The sequence below is a fragment of the Cucurbita maxima genome, unplaced genomic scaffold (genome assembly GCF_002738345.1).
Source record: "Cucurbita maxima cultivar Rimu unplaced genomic scaffold, Cmax_1.0 Cma_Scf00044, whole genome shotgun sequence".
Classification (NCBI taxonomy): Eukaryota; Viridiplantae; Streptophyta; class Magnoliopsida; order Cucurbitales; family Cucurbitaceae; genus Cucurbita; species Cucurbita maxima.
In genome coordinates, this window is record NW_019272060.1 from 1337677 (window position 1) to 1345740 (window position 8064).

Consider the following 8064-nt stretch of genomic DNA (forward strand, 5'->3'; position numbering starts at 1 on the left):
GCTGGGGGGGGGGGGGAGTAGGGCGTCGTTAGTTGCCGCTGCATGTCGAGCTCGTAGCAGTACTTACCGAAGCTTGATGAGGTGAATTCTTCGCCTTGGTCCATGTGCAGCATTCACATCTTCTTCCCGCATTTGGCCTCCACTCGAGCTTGAAGGCGCTTAATCACCTCTGCCGCCTCACTTTTTGCTTGCAGCAAGATCAGTCACATGAAGCGGCTTTTGTCATTGACCAGCAGAAGGAAGAGGGTCTTGCCGACTGGGGTCGCCGGCTTGATGGGCCCGCAGATATCGCCGTGCACGAGCTCCAACGGCTCACCGACGCAGTAGGATGTCCGAGACGAAAAAGGGGTGTGCCTCTACTTCCCGATGAGACACCTGTCACATAGTCTGTTCACATCTTCGATTGCCGACAAACTGTGCACCATCTCCCCCTTTGTAGTTTTTGTAGAGCAGGAAAGTTTATGTGCCCATACCTTGCGTGCCACCTCCAAACTACTTTTTTGGTCCTGACCGAGAGGCTGACCGGTTGCTCTATCTTCAACTCTAGGATGTAAAGACGGTTTGTCGTGCGTCGAAGTTGCTTGAGCAACCGTCGTCGATCATCGCAGATTTTGTGTAGCTCGTGCTCGAAGGAAATGAAGCAACCGACCTCATCGAGTTGACCCTAGCTCACAAGGTTAGCCTTGAGCCTCAGGATAAAGTAGACACTGATCAACTTACGGTTCTCGCCTCCCTTGCCGATGAACAGGATGGTGTCGCGCCCTTCGATCTCGACAACGACCATCTCTCGAATCCCCAAATCGAGCTCGAAGGTTGACCTGGCCCCGGTCATATAGTTTGTCTCCCCTGTGTTGAGGACCCATCACCCTCGACTCAGGGGATGAAGTAGACGTCTCTCAACTTGCGGTTCTCACCTCCCTTGCTGATGAACAGGATAGTGTCGCGCCCTTCGATCTCGACGATGAAGCCGTCACCGAATTTCACCATCCCGCGAATCCCCGAATCGAGATCGGAGGCAGACCTGACTCCGATCATATGGTTTGTTGCCTCTGTGTCGAGGACCCATCGTCGGTGCTCTTGCTGCTTGTCTCTTTTGCCGATTTGAGCGAACACTCTCTCCTCCTTCAGCTGAATTGGCTCCCCAACCGGTGCTTTTGTTATGCCCAGCAGAAGCTCTTCCTCAGGTTCGACGCTTATCAGAGTAATTACGCCGTTGTCGATTACCTCCATGGTCTTAGAATCAGAATTAGGGACATCAGGTAGGACTGATGCACTCACCATGAAAAGAGCCGGCTCTTCCTCCTCGGATCGAGCCACATGGGTCTTCTCCTTGTTCTTGGGCTTGCTCCAGCAATTCTTGCTCAGGTGGCCCTTCTTCCTGCAGTTCGAGCACTAGATTGGCTCGCCATCAATCGACTCCTTCTTTTGATCCCCTTCTTTCCCGCGCATGCGCCCGCAAGATTTCCACTGCTTCTTGCTGATTTTACCGTCGGTGGACCCGTTGCTCTCGCCGGAGTTGTCGTGGAGCTTCAAGCGTGCAAGCTATTCCTCCTCAGTGAGGAGAAGACGACCCTGCTTGTCGACAGTTGAAGTGACATTCTTCTTTCGCTGCTCAACATTGCGCAGTCTTCCAGTCACCTCTTCCACCGTTAGGTTATTCACGTCAAGTAATGTTCTTAAAGCGGCAACAAACCATAAAAAAACTTTTCTTATTCTTCATTTTCTACTGCAAAATTCATTTGTTGATCTTTATACCGACAATCAGCTTTTGTGTGCCCATACCTTCTGCAATGGTAACATTGTATGACCTTCATTATATTACTTTGTTCATTGAACTACCTTTGTCCATCATTTCTCCATCTACCCCTGTTATCATGACCACCCTGGAAACCCCTGTTATCATGACTACCATGGAAACTATGAAATTCTCCTCTTCCACGACTTCTACCTGCTTAATGAATATTTTCTCTTTCGTTGCCTTCGTTGTTGGCTGTCTCCCTCACTTGTAGTGCCTTTTCTTCATTCCTATATGATGATTCTTGATTCATGAGCTTGAAGCAAGCCCATCAGTTCATCAATAGACAATATTGATAGATCCTTAGCTTCTTCTATGACAGCCACCACATGGTCAAACTTTGGAGTTAAGCTTCTCAACACCTTTGCAACAATTGTTTCGTCTGAAATTTTCTCTCCATAGGTACACAACTAACTGACTATTGTCATTGCTCTTGACAAAAAGTCAGCAATTGATTCGCCATTCGTCGTGAGTAGAGTTTCAAAATCACGTCTTAGAGATTGCAATTTCACTGTTATGACCTGTGAAAAACTATAATCACTCACTCTCGTGTTGACAAGAACTTGTTTCTAATACCAAATTTGTTGGGGAAATAGAAATTGAAAGAGATAAGAAAAGATAAAAAAGATCTGCAGTGCTTTATTATTGTTTTCTCACTCTATGTTTAAAGAGTTACACAATTCCAATATTCATAGGCTTATACACTAACCATAAATAGTAAATTATGAAAATCCTAGATAAATTCAAATCTACTACCAATCTCTTAAAATCGTGTACTTTTAATACTTTGAATCATATCTCAATTACTTTAAATCATATCTAATACTTTGAATCATATCTCAACAACTTTGAATCATATTTCAACATAGACATGAGTAAATATTTTTCTTTAGTTTAGGCTTAGGACAATCTTTAGTGGATATGGTATGATACTAAAATGGGAAAACAACTTTTCTGAAAGAGTTATGACCCTCATCTCAAACAGGAAAAAATGTGTCAATGTTAACACCTACGGAAAATGACTCGAAAATGACCCAAAATAAAACTGATTAAGTTTCGTATTTTAACTAAATATTTGTGTGAAGTTCGTCAAATTTGAGCGTTTTGTACAGTTTTGTTCAAAAATATTGATGGAAACTTAGTTTTTCCACATAATGATTTAAGTGCCTCCATGATGGTCTTCTCGACAGGGTTGAGGTTGTGAGGTCTTATAGACACGAGTAAATATTTTCTTTCTTGCTTAGTTTATGCTAAGGACAATCTTTAGTGGATATGGTATGATACTAAATTGAGAAAACAATTTTTCTGAACGAGTTAATGACCCTTATCGCGGAAAAAAAGTGCAAATGTTAACACCCATGATAAATGACTCCAAAATGGCTCAAAATTAATGTGTTCAAGTTTCGTATTTTAACTAAACATATGTGTCAAGTTCATCAAATTTGAGCCTTCCATACAATGTCATTCAAAAATATTGATGGAAACTTAGTTTTTCCACATAATGATTAAGTGCCTCTGTGATGGTCTTCTTGATAGGGTTGAGGTTGTCAGGTCTTATAGACACGAGTAAATGTTTTCTTTCTTCCTTAGTTTACACTTAGGATAATTTTTAGTGGATATGGTATGATACTTAAATGAGAAAACAACTTTTCTGAATGAGTTAATGACCCTCGTTTGAGACAGGAAAAAGTGTCAATGTTAACACCTATGTAATATGTAAGAGTCGTATAGCTGGCAATAAGTGAGGAGAGAGAAATGCCAGCTGTACTACTCTTTTAGGGTTAAAAAAAAAAAGAAAAAGAAAAGAGAGGTCGCGGGGAGAAAAGAGAAAAAAAGAAAGAAGAAAGAAGGAAGAAAAGAAAAAAGAAAGAAAGAAGAAGACAGAGGAGAGGGTGGAGCGTTGGAGACGAACGATGGAGCTTGAAGCACTCGTTAGCAATGGTGGGCCGAACAGTTGAGGAAGGGAGAATGTAGACGGTAAGTCCTAGTGGTGTGATTTTCGTTGTTGTTTTCCCAAACCCTAATACCTTTCACGGGATCGGTGTACCTAGGTTATTGTTGAGGGAAGTTGGTGAGTCCTTGTGAAGAAGAAGACATGAGGTGTTGAGAGGAAAGAAAGATCAAGAAGAAGGTGGGGAAGAAGAGGCCGAAAACTGAGGGGGCACGACCTGACCCGACTCGACCCACCTATACAGAACCGAAACCCAATTTGTTTTCCCATTTCACACCATCTGATTCGTCTTTATTCAGATTTAGGTACTTGACTCACACATTTCATAAATGCCTTATTATAGGAAAATTCCAAGCTTAATCAAGGGGACACTTGAAGACTCGATAAAGTTTTGGAAAGTCTACGATCAGGTAAGTAACCATCTAGAGCAAGTTTTTTGTAATTGCTTGTAGGAGTCAGTTTGGATTTGTGGCCAAACAATTTTGGATAAAGTTAGTTCATGGAGGTGGTACTTCGATAATGTGTGCGGTTTTACTTTGGTTGTCGTTATGGTTATATAGTTTCGTTGGCATGAATGTGAAATATCGTATAGGCATATGCAATGGTATGTTTTTATGTTGAGCTAGATGGTTATTATGGTTATTATGTGACTTAGCATGGCGACATGTTGTTGTCGTGGTTCTTTGTTAGGCATTGGGTGTGGAGATTGGGTAGCCCATTGTTACCCTTTGGGAGTTGGATCATTTATTAGGTACTAGTTATTATATGTTATGAAGCACATAATGACAATGTACCGTTTTCGTAGTCACCCACAAGGGGTTGAGGGAAATCATAGTATATTACTGTGATAACACGTTAGAGATGGTGTTAGAGATGGTGCTTAGTGGGACGAGCCATGGCCTTTTACTGATCCAGTCGAGCGGCATAGTGACAGGTAGTTAATGTTCCTAAGATAGGTAGTTTTACTGATCTGAGCCGACAAGGGCGTAAAACAAGTAGTGACTGACCCGGCCTAGTGAGGCACAGTGGTAGGCCGGGTCAGTTAGATGTTGCCAGGCACCACTAGGTCTCTGACTAGTGACTATTCAAGCTCAAAACTTAGGATCCCGTGAATAGGGCTAAGTTCGACAAGAGATTACGAGCAGGTTGCTTACTAGGTATTGTTTATATACTCATTCTGTGTGTTTGCTATTTTTTTTCAGGAGAAAAGTAGATCTGGGTCGATGGCGGAGACAGGTGGAGTCGTGCAGTTGCAAAGGGGGCTCTTAGATTGAGTCATCTTCTCCCATGTCGTTTTGGTTATGATTTTTGACGTTTGTAGAAAACCTGCGATATTTTGTAACCGTTTCTTTTTATCTGACCCCATGGATTTTCGTTATGTGTTTTGCAGTATTTTTTTTTTAAATGTATATCAGGCAACTTTTAACTTTTAGTCCTCTGTTCAAACTACAAGAGGTATTGAAAAGTTTTTTTTTTTTCTTGAGTCCACATAAAATGACGCAAAAATGGCCCAAACTGAAAGTGTTTAAGTTTCGTATTTTAACTAAACATATGTGCCAAATTCATCAAAAGTGTTACGTACAGTTTCGTTCAAAAATATTGATGGAAACTTAGTGTTTCCACATAATGATTTAAGTGCCTCCGTGATGGTCATCTCGACAGGGTTGAGGTTGCGAGGTCATATAGACATGAGTAAATGTTTTCTTTCTTCCTTAGTTTACACTTAGGACAATCTTTAGTGGATATGGTATGATACTAAAACGAGAAAATAACTCTTCTGAACGAGTTAATGACACTCGTCTCGGACTGGAAAAAAGGTTCCAATGTTAACACCTATGAAAAATGACTGCAAAATGGCCCAAAATGTTAACACTGGGAGGATCGGCTGGTGTTCACCGCCATATTACGGTCTGTGCCTCTAGAGATGCTAGCATCTCTTTCCACAAAGCGCACTGCACAATCAGTCTGAGAGGGTATCAAATCCTGTCGGGTTGGTGTGCAGTGAGTGCGGGAATCCAATATCGAGCAGCTGCGGAAGAAGCTCTTAGAGATTCACTTTAAGGACGACGAATCTGTCGATTACTTTTCAATGCGGATCACAAAAATTGTGAAGATGCTGCAAGTCGCCCCAGATCAACTCGTAAAAGTCACGATTTTGATCGAGACATTATTTGAAGTGAATGACCTAACAGTGGAAGAGGTGACCGGAAGACTGCGCAACGTCGAGCAGAGTAAGAAGAATGTCAGCTGTCGACAATCAGGGTCGTCTTCTCCTCACTGAGGAAGAATGACTTGCATGCCTAAAGCTTTGCGAGAACACCAGCGAGAGCAACGAGTCCTCCAGCGGTAAGAATCCATGGCAATCTCGCGGGTGCACGCGCGAGGAAGAAGGGGATCAAAAGAAGCAGTTGACTAATGGCGGGCCAATCCAGTGCTCAAACTGCGGGAAGAAGGGCCACCTGAGCAATAATTGCTATAGCAAGCTCAGGAACAAGGAGAAGGCCGAGAAAGCCCATGTGGCTCAATCCAAAGAGGACGAGCCGACTCTTTTCATGGTGAGTGCATCAGTCCTACCTGACATCCCCAATTCCAAGTACACGTTGGTAATCGATGACGGCGTAATTGCTCCAGTGAGCATCGATCCTGAGGAAGAGCTCCAGCTGAAGGAGCAACGAGTGTTCGCTCAAATCGGTAAAGGAGGCGAGCAACAAAAGCACCGACGATGGGTCCTCGACACGGGGGCAACAAACCATATGACCGGGGTCAGGTCTACGTTCTTCGAGCTGGACTCGAGGATTTATGGGACGGTTAAGTTTGGCGACGGCTCCATTGTTGAGATCGAAAGGTGCAGTACCATCCTGTTCGTTACCAAGGGAGGCCGAGCACCACAAGTTGACCAGCGTCTACTTCATCCTAAGGCTCAAGGCTAACCTTATGAGCCTGGGTCAACTCGATGAGGTCAGTTGCCACATTTCCATCGAGTGCGGGCTACTCAAGATCTTCGATGATCGATGACGGCTGCTCACGCAGTTCGTTGCAAGACAAACTGCCTATTTATCCTGGAGATACATACCATAGAGCTGTAGGAGAAAATTGTTCCATAAATCCATAGGTTGAAAATCATTCCTATCTTTAGTTACTATTTTTAGTTAACTAGTTAAAAGCCATACAATTAAAGTTAGTGAACACACGTAAGTGGAATGGCCTTAATTATATAGTTAATTAAATATGCTAATTGAATGACAAACAGATATGGGGTCTTCAGCACTCTCTCTCATTGTATTTCGTTATTTTCTTCTCCCAACAATTTCTTCGATGACATTTCAATGCGGATCACAAGGCTCACCAACAACATCACCACTCTCGGTGGGAGAATCAGTGAGACACATTTCGTGAAGAAGATGTTGTAGGTCGCTCCCGATCACCTCGAGCAACTTGCAAGGTTTAGGGTTTAGGGTTTAAAGGTTTTAGGGTTTTAGGGTTTAGGGTTTAGGGTTTAGGGTTTGGGGTTTGGGGTTTGGGGTTTAGGATTTAGGGTTTAGGGTTTGGGGTTTGGGGTTTGGGGTTTGGGGTTTGGGGTTTGGGGTTTAGGGTTTCGGGTTTCGGGTTTCGGGTTTGGGGTTTAGGGTTTCGGGTTTCGGGTTTCGGGTTTCGGGTTTAGGGTTTAGGGTTTAGGGTTTAGGGTTTCGGTTTCGGGTTTCGGGTTTCGGGTTTAGGGTTTAGGGTTTAGGGTTTAGGGTTTCGGTTTCGGGTTTAGGGTTTCGGGCTTAGGGTTTAGGGTTTCGGGTTTCGGGTTTTCGAGTTTCGGGTTTCGGGTTTAGGGTTTCGAGTTTCGGGGTTTAGGGTTTCGGGGTTTCGGGTTTCGGGTTTAGGGTTTAGGGTTTAGGGTTTAGTTTAGGGTTAGGGGTTTAGGGTTAGGGGTTTAGGGGTTTGGGGTTTAGGGTTTGGGGTTTAGGGTTTAGGGTTTAGGGTTTAGGGTTTGGGGTTTAGGGTTTCGGGTTTCTGGTTTGGGGTTTGGGGTTTAGGGTTTCGGGTTTCGGGTTTCGGGTTTAGGGTTTAGGGTTTCGGGTTTAGGGATTAGGGTTTAGGGTTTAGGGTTTAGGGTTTAGGGTTTAGGGTTTAGGGTTTAGGGTTTAGGGTTTAGGGTTTAGGGTTTTGGGTTTAAGGGTTTAGGGTTTAAGGGTTTAGGGTTTAAGGGTTTAGGGTTTAGGGTTTAGGGTTTAGGGTTTAGGGTTTAGGGTTTAGGGTTTAGGGTTTAGGGTTTAGGGTTTAGGGTTTAGGGTTTAGGGTTTAGGGTTTAGGGTTTAGGGTTTAGGGT

General features: G+C 43.5%; 1 long non-coding RNA gene across 1 annotated transcript; it reads left to right on the forward strand.

The window, feature by feature from the left end:
- The first annotated feature begins 3648 nt into the window (after positions 1-3648).
- Positions 3649-5007, forward strand: LOC111470383. Its single transcript, XR_002715033.1, has 3 exons — positions 3649-3772; positions 3847-4156; positions 4949-5007. It is a non-coding gene; the product is annotated as an uncharacterized LOC111470383 (long non-coding RNA).
- Positions 5008-8064: the final 3057 nt, after the last annotated feature.